Below are 10,000 nucleotides of genomic sequence, written 5' to 3' on the forward strand. Positions count from 1 at the left end.
CTCTGCCGCACGAAGTCGTGGACCGGCAATCACTCCACCTGCACCCGTTCGTGCCCCACCCCAACCGCCCAACCCGCAACTCCAGCGGATGAACGGCGGACTTTGCTCGCACGCGCAATGTGCAATCCACCCCTATAACGTGCGTTTCATGAAGAGTTATGTCCAATATGCGACATTCCCGCTGTCCCTATACATGAGCTGCGAGCTGTACCACTTACGAGCTACAGACGCGATCGCGTTGCTCTCTGTACGAATGCAGATGCTCAGCGGTCAGCTAGGAGGCGCTCCATCCATGTCGGTACCGGTGAGCGTTGCACTCGCAGTCGCAAAAACGTACGGCAAGTATATTACTCGGAAGAGTCAATGACAGTCCAAGCCCCCCTGCGTGGGAAGAGTCTTTCTAGGCCATGACCCACCGGAAGGGCGCAGCGTCCCCCACCCCAGACATGTGACGTCACACTATCGGTATTGACGACTAGACTGATTCCTTATAATCATTTGCCATACACCGGTGGAAGCTGCCGAGACGAGTAACTACATGGCGGCCTCGCCGTGTCACTAATGTACAGAGATACAACAGTTTCGACTGGAACCGGATGAAACGTATACACGGCGCTGATTAGTAATAGATAGAGCCATCAAAATACAGATAATGTATACAACTGTCCGTATACATGCTGAAAGACTCTGCTCACAATCACAACCACACGTCAGCCAGACACTCTTATCACGCACTACTCTCTGCCTGTAACAGGCACAGAGACAATATGTAAGCACCAGCATGGAACAACACCCAGTGCATCCTCTCCGCCACATTAGACTATCCACACTATCATAACCAGACCGGGAGGTCCACTCACAAAACAGAATATCCCACCCTTCCGACAACCACCATTGCTCAGCTAAGCCACCAACACCCACACATGTCCTACACAGGGGTACACCCAACATCACAATACTGCCTCCTGTCACAGCACACAAACAATGGCAGGAATGAAAGACACAGGTCTGCCACAAGCATGGAATCAGAGCGCCGCCTGTTATGAGCCAAAGGTGCACCCTGACGTGGCAAATCAGATGATGCCGCAGTCATTTACTTACGATAATCACAATCAACAAACCGGCCCCCCCCCCCCAAAACACCTTTCCTTACAACAATGTGTACCTTAACCTAACCCGTATTGTGCCTTAACCTAACCCGTATTGTGCCTTAACCTAACCCGTATTGTGCCTTAACCTAACCCGTATTGTCCCTTAACCTAACCCGTATTGTGCCTTAACCTAACCCGTATTGTGCCTTAACCTAACCCGTATTGTGCCTTAACCTAACCCGTATTGTGCCTTAACCTAACCCGTATTGTGCCTTAACCTAACCCACGTTGTGCCTTAACCTAACCCACGTTGTGCCTTAACCTAACCCACGTTGTGCCTTAACCTAACCCACGTTGTGCCTTAACCTAACCCACGTTGTGCCTTAACCTAACCCACGTTGTGCCTTAACCTAACCCACGTTGTGCCTTAACCTAACCCGTATTGTGCCTTAACCTAACCCGTATTGTGCCTTAACCTAACCCGTATTGTGCCTTAACCTAACCCGTATTGTGCCTTAACCTAACCCGTATTGTGCCTTAACCTAACCCGTATTGTGCCTTAACCTAACCCGTATTGTGCCTTAACCTAACCCGTATTGTGCCTTAACCTAACCCGTATTGTGCCTTAACCTAACCCGTATTGTGCCTTAACCTAACCCACGTTGTGCCTTAACCTAACCCACGTTGTGCCTTAACCTAACCCACGTTGTGCCTTAACCTAACCCACGTTGTGCCTTAACCTAACCCACGTTGTGCCTTAACCTAACCCACGTTGTGCCTTAACCTAACCCACGTTGTGCCTTAACCTAACCCACGTTGTGCCTTAACCTAACCCACGTTGTGCCTTAACCTAACCCATATTGTGCCTTAACCTAACCCATATTGTGCCTTAACCTAACCCATATTGTGCCTTAACCTAACCCATATTGTGCCTTAACCTAACCCATATTGTGCCTTAACCTAACCCATATTGTGCCTTAACCTAACCCATATTGTGCCTTAACCTAACCCATATTGTGCCTTAACCTAACCCATATTGTGCCTTAACCTAACCCATATTGTGCCTTAACCTAACCCATATTGTGCCTTAACCTAACCCATATTGTGCCTTAACCTAACCCATATTGTGCCTTAACCTAACCCATATTGTGCCTTAACCTAACCCATATTGTGCCTTAACCTAACCCATATTGTGCCTTAACCTAACCCGTATTGTGCCTTAACCTAACCCGTATTGTGCCTTAACCTAACCCGTATTGTACCTTAACCTAACCCGTATTGTGCCTTAACCTAACCCGTATTGTGCCTTAACCTAACCCGTATTGTGCCTTAACCTAACCCGTATTGTGCCTTAACCTAACCCGTATTGTGCCTTAACCTAACCCGTATTGTGCCTTAACCTAACCCGTATTGTGCCTTAACCTAACCCGTATTGTGCCTTAACCTAACCCGTATTGTGCCTTAACCTAACCCGTATTGTGCCTTAACCTAACCCGTATTGTGCCTTAACCTAACCCGTATTGTGCCTTAACCTAACCCGTATTGTGCCTTAACCTAACCCGTATTGTGCCTTAACCTAACCCACGTTGTGCCTTAACCTAACCCACGTTGTGCCTTAACCTAACCCACGTTGTGCCTTAACCTAACCCACGTTGTGCCTTAACCTAACCCACGTTGTGCCTTAACCTAACCCACGTTGTGCCTTAACCTAACCCACGTTGTGCCTTAACCTAACCCACGTTGTGCCTTAACCTAACCCACGTTGTGCCTTAACCTAACCCACGTTGTGCCTTAACCTAACCCACATTGTGCCTTAACCTAACCCACATTGTGCCTTAACCTAACCCATATTGTGCCTTAACCTAACCCATATTGTGCCTTAACCTAACCCATATTGTGCCTTAACCTAACCCATATTGTGCCTTAACCTAACCCATATTGTGCCTTAACCTAACCCATATTGTGCCTTAACCTAACCCATATTGTGCCTTAACCTAACCCATATTGTGCCTTAACCTAACCCATATTGTGCCTTAACCTAACCCATATTGTGCCTTAACCTAACCCATATTGTGCCTTAACCTAACCCATATTGTGCCTTAACCTAACCCATATTGTGCCTTAACCTAACCCATATTGTGCCTTAACCTAACCCATATTGTGCCTTAACCTAACCCATATTGTGCCTTAACCTAACCCATATTGTGCCTTAACCTAACCCATATTGTGCCTTAACCTAACCCATATTGTGCCTTAACCTAACCCATATTGTGCCTTAACCTAACCCATATTGTGCCTTAACCTAACCCATATTGTGCCTTAACCTAACCCATATTGTGCCTTAACCTAACCCATATTGTGCCTTAACCTAACCCATATTGTGCCTTAACCTAACCCATATTGTGCCTTAACCTAACCCATATTGTGCCTTAACCTAACCTATATTGCGCCTTAACCTAACCCATGTTGCGCCTTAACCTAACCTATGTTGCGCCTTAACCTAACCTATGTTGCGCCTTAACCTAACCTACGTTGCGCCTTAACCTAACCTATATTGCGCCTTAACCTAACCTATATTGCGCCTTAACCTAACCTATATTGCGCCTTAACCTAACCTATATTGCGCCTTAACCTAACCTATATTGCGCCTTAACCTAACCTATATTGCGCCTTAACCTAACCTACGTTGCGCCTTAACCTAACCCACGTTGCGCCTTAACCTAACCCACGTTGCGCCTTAACCCAACCCACGTTGCGCCTTAACCCAACCCACGTTGCGCCTTAACCCAACCCACGTTGGGCCTTAACCCAACCCACGTTGCGCCTTAACCCAACCCACGTTGGGCCTTAACCCAACACACGTTGGGCCTTAACCCAACACACGTTGGGCCTTAACCCAACACACGTTGGGCCTTAACCCAACACACGTTGGGCCTTAACCCAACACACGTTGGGCCTTAACCCAACACACGTTGGGCCTTAACCCAACACACGTTGGGCCTTAACCCAACACACGTTGGGCCTTAACCCAACACACGTTGGGCCTTAACCCAACACACGTTGGGCCTTAACCCAACACACGTTGGGCCTTAACCCAACACACGTTGGGCCTTAACCCAACACACGTTGGGCCTTAACCCAACACACGTTGGGCCTTAACCCGCTCTGTAATTGTCATACGACGCGTTAAATTAGTGTAGTGTTGCCTAACTGCAACCCCCGCAATATAGTTTGCTACTCGCACTGCCTGGTCCCCAGTGTATCGCTTCATGTTAAACACCTTGCAGCGATACACTGTAATGTGGATGGCAGCAGGACGTACATGCTCAATGCCCTTCGCAGTTGTTCATTGGCATTCGCATGGCGAAGCACTTAGCCTACGCTGTGGTACGGCCTGTGTCAACTGTCCGCTGATGTTGTACGTCCAAATCACACACTGTACTGCACATTGGTCCTCATGTACTGAATGATACATCGTGGTACATGTGACCGTACAACGACTGCGCCAACAACGGCGAACCATGCGGTCCAACTGTTGTGCACTCAGCTATGTGTCGTCTCCCTATAAGAGCCGGATTGCAGTGTGGTATGCCCTGGATGGCGATCAGCATGAGCCGTCTGTTGATGTAGTGGCGCGTGTTGTCAGACGTAGTCGTCTCTTCTCACACACCGTGACAGCATGGTGCACTGCGTTCCACATCTGCGACATGCGACAGAGGCCGGTTGACAGTCGTTCGCGCAATGGACATCGCATACGTACGGGGGCCACCTTCCACGTGTTCGCGAAGCGTGCACATGTTGTTGCGTGTATGTGGGCAGACATAGTGTGTCGTGACACCTGACACAGGCATGCAACAATCGTTGAATTTGCAAATGGCGATGGACGTCTACGTTTGCTGGTGACGTTACGCAAATGAACAACTGGTAAACCGTTGTGGTGCGGTTGTTCTCGCTAGAGGTGAATCAGTGATGGCGACGATCGGTTGAGCTACCAACCGGTTGTTTCAGCGATACCCACCATGCCCACGAACGTGAATGGCATGTGGGTGTGAAGCGATACGCGGCGGTGGCTGGGTGGGACCGTCCCCGGCCGGTGAGGGGGGGCCTCCCGGCGTGCTGGCCGCGCGGTGCGTGGGCGCACGCGCTACAGCCGGCTGGTGGGGGCGGCCAGTGGCAGGCGCGCCGGCCGACGGAGGCGGCAGGCGGCGCAGCTGCGCGCCGGCGCACCCTGCACGCGGCGCCGTGCGGCCAAAGTAGGTCCTCGCGGGCCCGGTGCGAAGCGCGGTGGACATCTGCAGTGTGCTGGTCCGATTGAGGACTGTGTGCGCTGAGGATGCGCCGCCGCCCGGCGCTCGGCGCCGCGACGCCGTCTGCTGCTCGGTCGCCTCTGCGGTTCTCGCAGGTGGTTTGTATCGCAGCTGTGCGGACGTGTTGGCGCGTGCGCTGTGCTGGGAGAGTTCGCTTCGGCACCCAAGTGGGGCTTTTGTCCTTCTGTGGCGCTGGCGTTGGAGCTGCCGGCCACCGTAGGTGGCGCGTGTTGTCTCCCGCCGGCAATGCCACGACAGCACGCTCCCGGGCCTCTGTCGGCAGCGGCAAGCTCAGTTGGGAGCACGGGTGGTCGCACCTAAAGCGTCTACTCGCCAAACTCCGGGCGATTGCGCCTCTCTCGAACCCGACCAAGTACTTAGGACGGCGCTGCGCGCCGCCGGGACCTGAGAGGGTTTCGAGGTGTATCGTGCTGGGGAGCTCAGCCTCCTCCTGTTTGCAGAATAATTGAGCGGACGCTTGCGTGTTCGCGCGGGCCCCCGGGACACACTCCCGGGCGGCCGGCTGCTCAGCTCTAGTTGACGCAGCTCCCTGGTTGATCCTGCCAGTAGTCATATGCTTGTCTCAAAGATTAAGCCATGCATGTCTCAGTACAAGCCGCATTAAGGTGAAACCGCGAATGGCTCATTAAATCAGTTATGGTTCCTTAGATCGTACCCACGTTACTTGGATAACTGTGGTAATTCTAGAGCTAATACATGCAAACAGAGTCCCGACCAGAGATGGAAGGGACGCTTTTATTAGATCAAAACCAATCGGTCGGCTCGTCCGGTCCGTTTGCCTTGGTGACTCTGAATAACTTTGGGCTGATCGCACGGTCCTCGTACCGGCGACGCATCTTTCAAATGTCTGCCTTATCAACTGTCGATGGTAGGTTCTGCGCCTACCATGGTTGTAACGGGTAACGGGGAATCAGGGTTCGATTCCGGAGAGGGAGCCTGAGAAACGGCTACCACATCCAAGGAAGGCAGCAGGCGCGCAAATTACCCACTCCCGGCACGGGGAGGTAGTGACGAAAAATAACGATACGGGACTCATCCGAGGCCCCGTAATCGGAATGAGTACACTTTAAATCCTTTAACGAGTATCTATTGGAGGGCAAGTCTGGTGCCAGCAGCCGCGGTAATTCCAGCTCCAATAGCGTATATTAAAGTTGTTGCGGTTAAAAAGCTCGTAGTTGGATTTGTGTCCCACGCTGTTGGTTCACCGCCCGTCGGTGTTTAACTGGCATGTATCGTGGGACGTCCTGCCGGTGGGGCGAGCTGAAGGCGTGCGACGCGCCTCGTGCGTGCTCGTGCGTCCCGAGGCGGACCCCGTTGCAATCCTACCAGGGTGCTCTTGAGTGAGTGTCTCGGTGGGCCGGCACGTTTACTTTGAACAAATTAGAGTGCTTAAAGCAGGCAAGCCCGCCTGAATACTGTGTGCATGGAATAATGGAATAGGACCTCGGTTCTATTTTGTTGGTTTTCGGAACCCGAGGTAATGATTAATAGGGACAGGCGGGGGCATTCGTATTGCGACGTTAGAGGTGAAATTCTTGGATCGTCGCAAGACGAACAGAAGCGAAAGCATTTGCCAAGTATGTTTTCATTAATCAAGAACGAAAGTTAGAGGTTCGAAGGCGATCAGATACCGCCCTAGTTCTAACCATAAACGATGCCAGCCAGCGATCCGCCGCAGTTCCTCCGATGACTCGGCGGGCAGCCTCCGGGAAACCAAAGCTTTTGGGTTCCGGGGGAAGTATGGTTGCAAAGCTGAAACTTAAAGGAATTGACGGAAGGGCACCACCAGGAGTGGAGCCTGCGGCTTAATTTGACTCAACACGGGAAACCTCACCAGGCCCGGACACCGGAAGGATTGACAGATTGATAGCTCTTTCTTGATTCGGTGGGTGGTGGTGCATGGCCGTTCTTAGTTGGTGGAGCGATTTGTCTGGTTAATTCCGATAACGAACGAGACTCTAGCCTGCTAACTAGTCGCGTGACATCCTTCGTGCTGTCAGCGATTACTTTTCTTCTTAGAGGGACAGGCGGCTTCTAGCCGCACGAGATTGAGCAATAACAGGTCTGTGATGCCCTTAGATGTTCTGGGCCGCACGCGCGCTACACTGAAGGAATCAGCGTGTCTTCCTAGGCCGAAAGGTCGGGGTAACCCGCTGAACCTCCTTCGTGCTAGGGATTGGGGCTTGCAATTGTTCCCCATGAACGAGGAATTCCCAGTAAGCGCGAGTCATAAGCTCGCGTTGATTACGTCCCTGCCCTTTGTACACACCGCCCGTCGCTACTACCGATTGAATGATTTAGTGAGGTCTTCGGACTGGTACGCGGCATTGACTCTGTCGTTGCCGATGCTACCGGAAAGATGACCAAACTTGATCATTTAGAGGAAGTAAAAGTCGTAACAAGGTTTCCGTAGGTGAACCTGCGGAAGGATCATTACCGACTAGACTGCATGTCTTTCGATGTGCGTGTCGTGTCGCGCAACACGCTACCTGTACGGCTCGCAGTAGCCGTGCGCCGCGTGCGGAACCACGCGTGCTTCTCAAAACTAACGCCAATGTTGTGTGGTACGAGCGCTGAAGCGCTGGAGCGGCTGGCCTGCGGCACCTGGCGCCTGGCGCCGGTTTTGAATGACTTTCGCCCGACTGCCTGTCCGCTCCGGTGTGGAGCCGTACGACGCCCATCGGCCGTGAGGCCGTTGGACACAGAACGCTTGAACAGGGGCCGCCACACGCCTACGTCCCGCCTATGCAACTGTCTTGAAAGAGACAGTGGAAACTAAGAAAAGATCACCCAGGACGGTGGATCACTCGGCTCGTGGGTCGATGAAGAACGCAGCAAATTGCGCGTCGACATGTGAACTGCAGGACACATGAACATCGACGTTTCGAACGCACATTGCGGTCCATGGATTCCGTTCCCGGGCCACGTCTGGCTGAGGGTCGGCTACGTATACTGAAGCGCGCGGCGTTTGCCCTGCTTCGCAGACCTGGGAGCGTCGCGGCCGCCTGTGGGGCCGGCCGCGCCTCCTTAAACGTGCGATGCGCGCCCGTCGCCTGGCGGTTCGCATACCGGTACTTACTCGGTAGCGTGCACAGCCGGCTGGCGGTGTGGCGTGCGACACCTCGTACAACGACCTCAGAGCAGGCGAGACTACCCGCTGAATTTAAGCATATTACTAAGCGGAGGAAAAGAAACTAACAAGGATTCCCCCAGTAGCGGCGAGCGAACAGGGAAGAGTCCAGCACCGAACCCCGCAGGCTGCCGCCTGTCGTGGCATGTGGTGTTTGGGAGGGTCCACTACCCCGACGCCTCGCGCCGAGCCCAAGTCCAACTTGAATGAGGCCACGGCCCGTAGAGGGTGCCAGGCCCGTAGCGGCCGGTGCGAGCGTCGGCGGGACCTCTCCTTCGAGTCGGGTTGCTTGAGAGTGCAGCTCCAAGTGGGTGGTAAACTCCATCTGAGACTAAATATGACCACGAGACCGATAGCGAACAAGTACCGTGAGGGAAAGTTGAAAAGAACTTTGAAGAGAGAGTTCAAAAGTACGTGAAACCGTTCTGGGGTAAACGTGAGAAGTCCGAAAGGTCGAACGGGTGAGATTCACGCCCATCCGGCCACTGGCCTCCGCCCTCGGCAGATGGGGCCGGCCGCCCGCGCGGAGCAATCCGCGGCGGGGTCGTGTCCGGTTGCCTTTCCACTCGCCGCGGGGTGGGGCCGTTCCGGTGTGCGGTGGGCCGCACTTCTCCCCTAGTAGGACGTCGCGACCCGCTGGGTGCCGGCCTACGGCCCGGGTGCGCAGCCTGTCCTTCCGCGGGCCTCGGTTCGCGTCTGTTGGGCAGAGCCCCGGTGTCCTGGCTGGCTGCCCGGCGGTATATCTGGAGGAGTCGATTCGCCCCTTTGGGCGCTCGGGCTCCCGGCAAGCGCGCGCGGTTCTTCCCGGATGACGGACCTACCTGGCCCGGCCCCGGACCCGCGCCGCTGTTGGCTCGGGATGCTCTCGGGCGGAATAATCGCTCCCGTCAGCGGCGCTTCAGCTTTGGACAATTTCACGACCCGTCTTGAAACACGGACCAAGGAGTCTAACATGTGCGCGAGTCATTGGGCTGTACGAAACCTAAAGGCGTAATGAAAGTGAAGGTCTCGCCTTGCGCGGGCCGAGGGAGGATGGGGCTTCCCCGCCCTTCACCGGGCGGCGGCCTCCGCACTCCCGGGGCGTCTCGTCCTCATTGCGAGGTGAGGCGCACCTAGAGCGTACACGTTGGGACCCGAAAGATGGTGAACTATGCCTGGCCAGGACGAAGTCAGGGGAAACCCTGATGGAGGTCCGTAGCGATTCTGACGTGCAAATCGATCGTCGGAGCTGGGTATAGGGGCGAAAGACTAATCGAACCATCTAGTAGCTGGTTCCCTCCGAAGTTTCCCTCAGGATAGCTGGTGCTCGTACGAGTCTCATCCGGTAAAGCGAATGATTAGAGGCCTTGGGGCCGAAACGACCTCAACCTATTCTCAAACTTTAAATGGGTGAGATCTCCGGCTTGCTTGATATGCTGAAGCCGCGAGCAAACGACTCGGATCGGAGTGCC

At 53.7% G+C, this 10,000-nt stretch overlaps 3 non-coding genes across 3 annotated transcripts in view; all 3 read left to right on the forward strand.

Annotated features, from left to right (window-relative positions):
* The first annotated feature begins 5,945 nt into the window (after positions 1-5,945).
* On the forward strand, positions 5,946-7,855 carry LOC124567902. The gene has a single exon (XR_006971039.1). It is a non-coding gene; the product is annotated as a small subunit ribosomal RNA (ribosomal RNA).
* A 351-nt stretch (positions 7,856-8,206) lies between these two features.
* LOC124567863 lies at positions 8,207-8,361 on the forward strand. The gene has a single exon (XR_006971003.1). It is a non-coding gene; the product is annotated as a 5.8S ribosomal RNA (ribosomal RNA).
* Positions 8,362-8,549: 188 nt separating this feature from the next.
* LOC124567824 overlaps positions 8,550-10,000 on the forward strand; it is a 4,222-nt gene continuing 2,771 nt past the window's right edge. The window contains exon 1 of the ribosomal RNA XR_006970983.1: positions 8,550-10,000. This exon is cut by the window's right edge and continues 2,771 nt beyond it. This is a non-coding gene — a ribosomal RNA (large subunit ribosomal RNA).

This window comes from Schistocerca americana, unplaced genomic scaffold, assembly GCF_021461395.2.
Source record: "Schistocerca americana isolate TAMUIC-IGC-003095 unplaced genomic scaffold, iqSchAmer2.1 HiC_scaffold_141, whole genome shotgun sequence".
Taxonomy (NCBI): domain Eukaryota; kingdom Metazoa; phylum Arthropoda; class Insecta; order Orthoptera; family Acrididae; genus Schistocerca; species Schistocerca americana.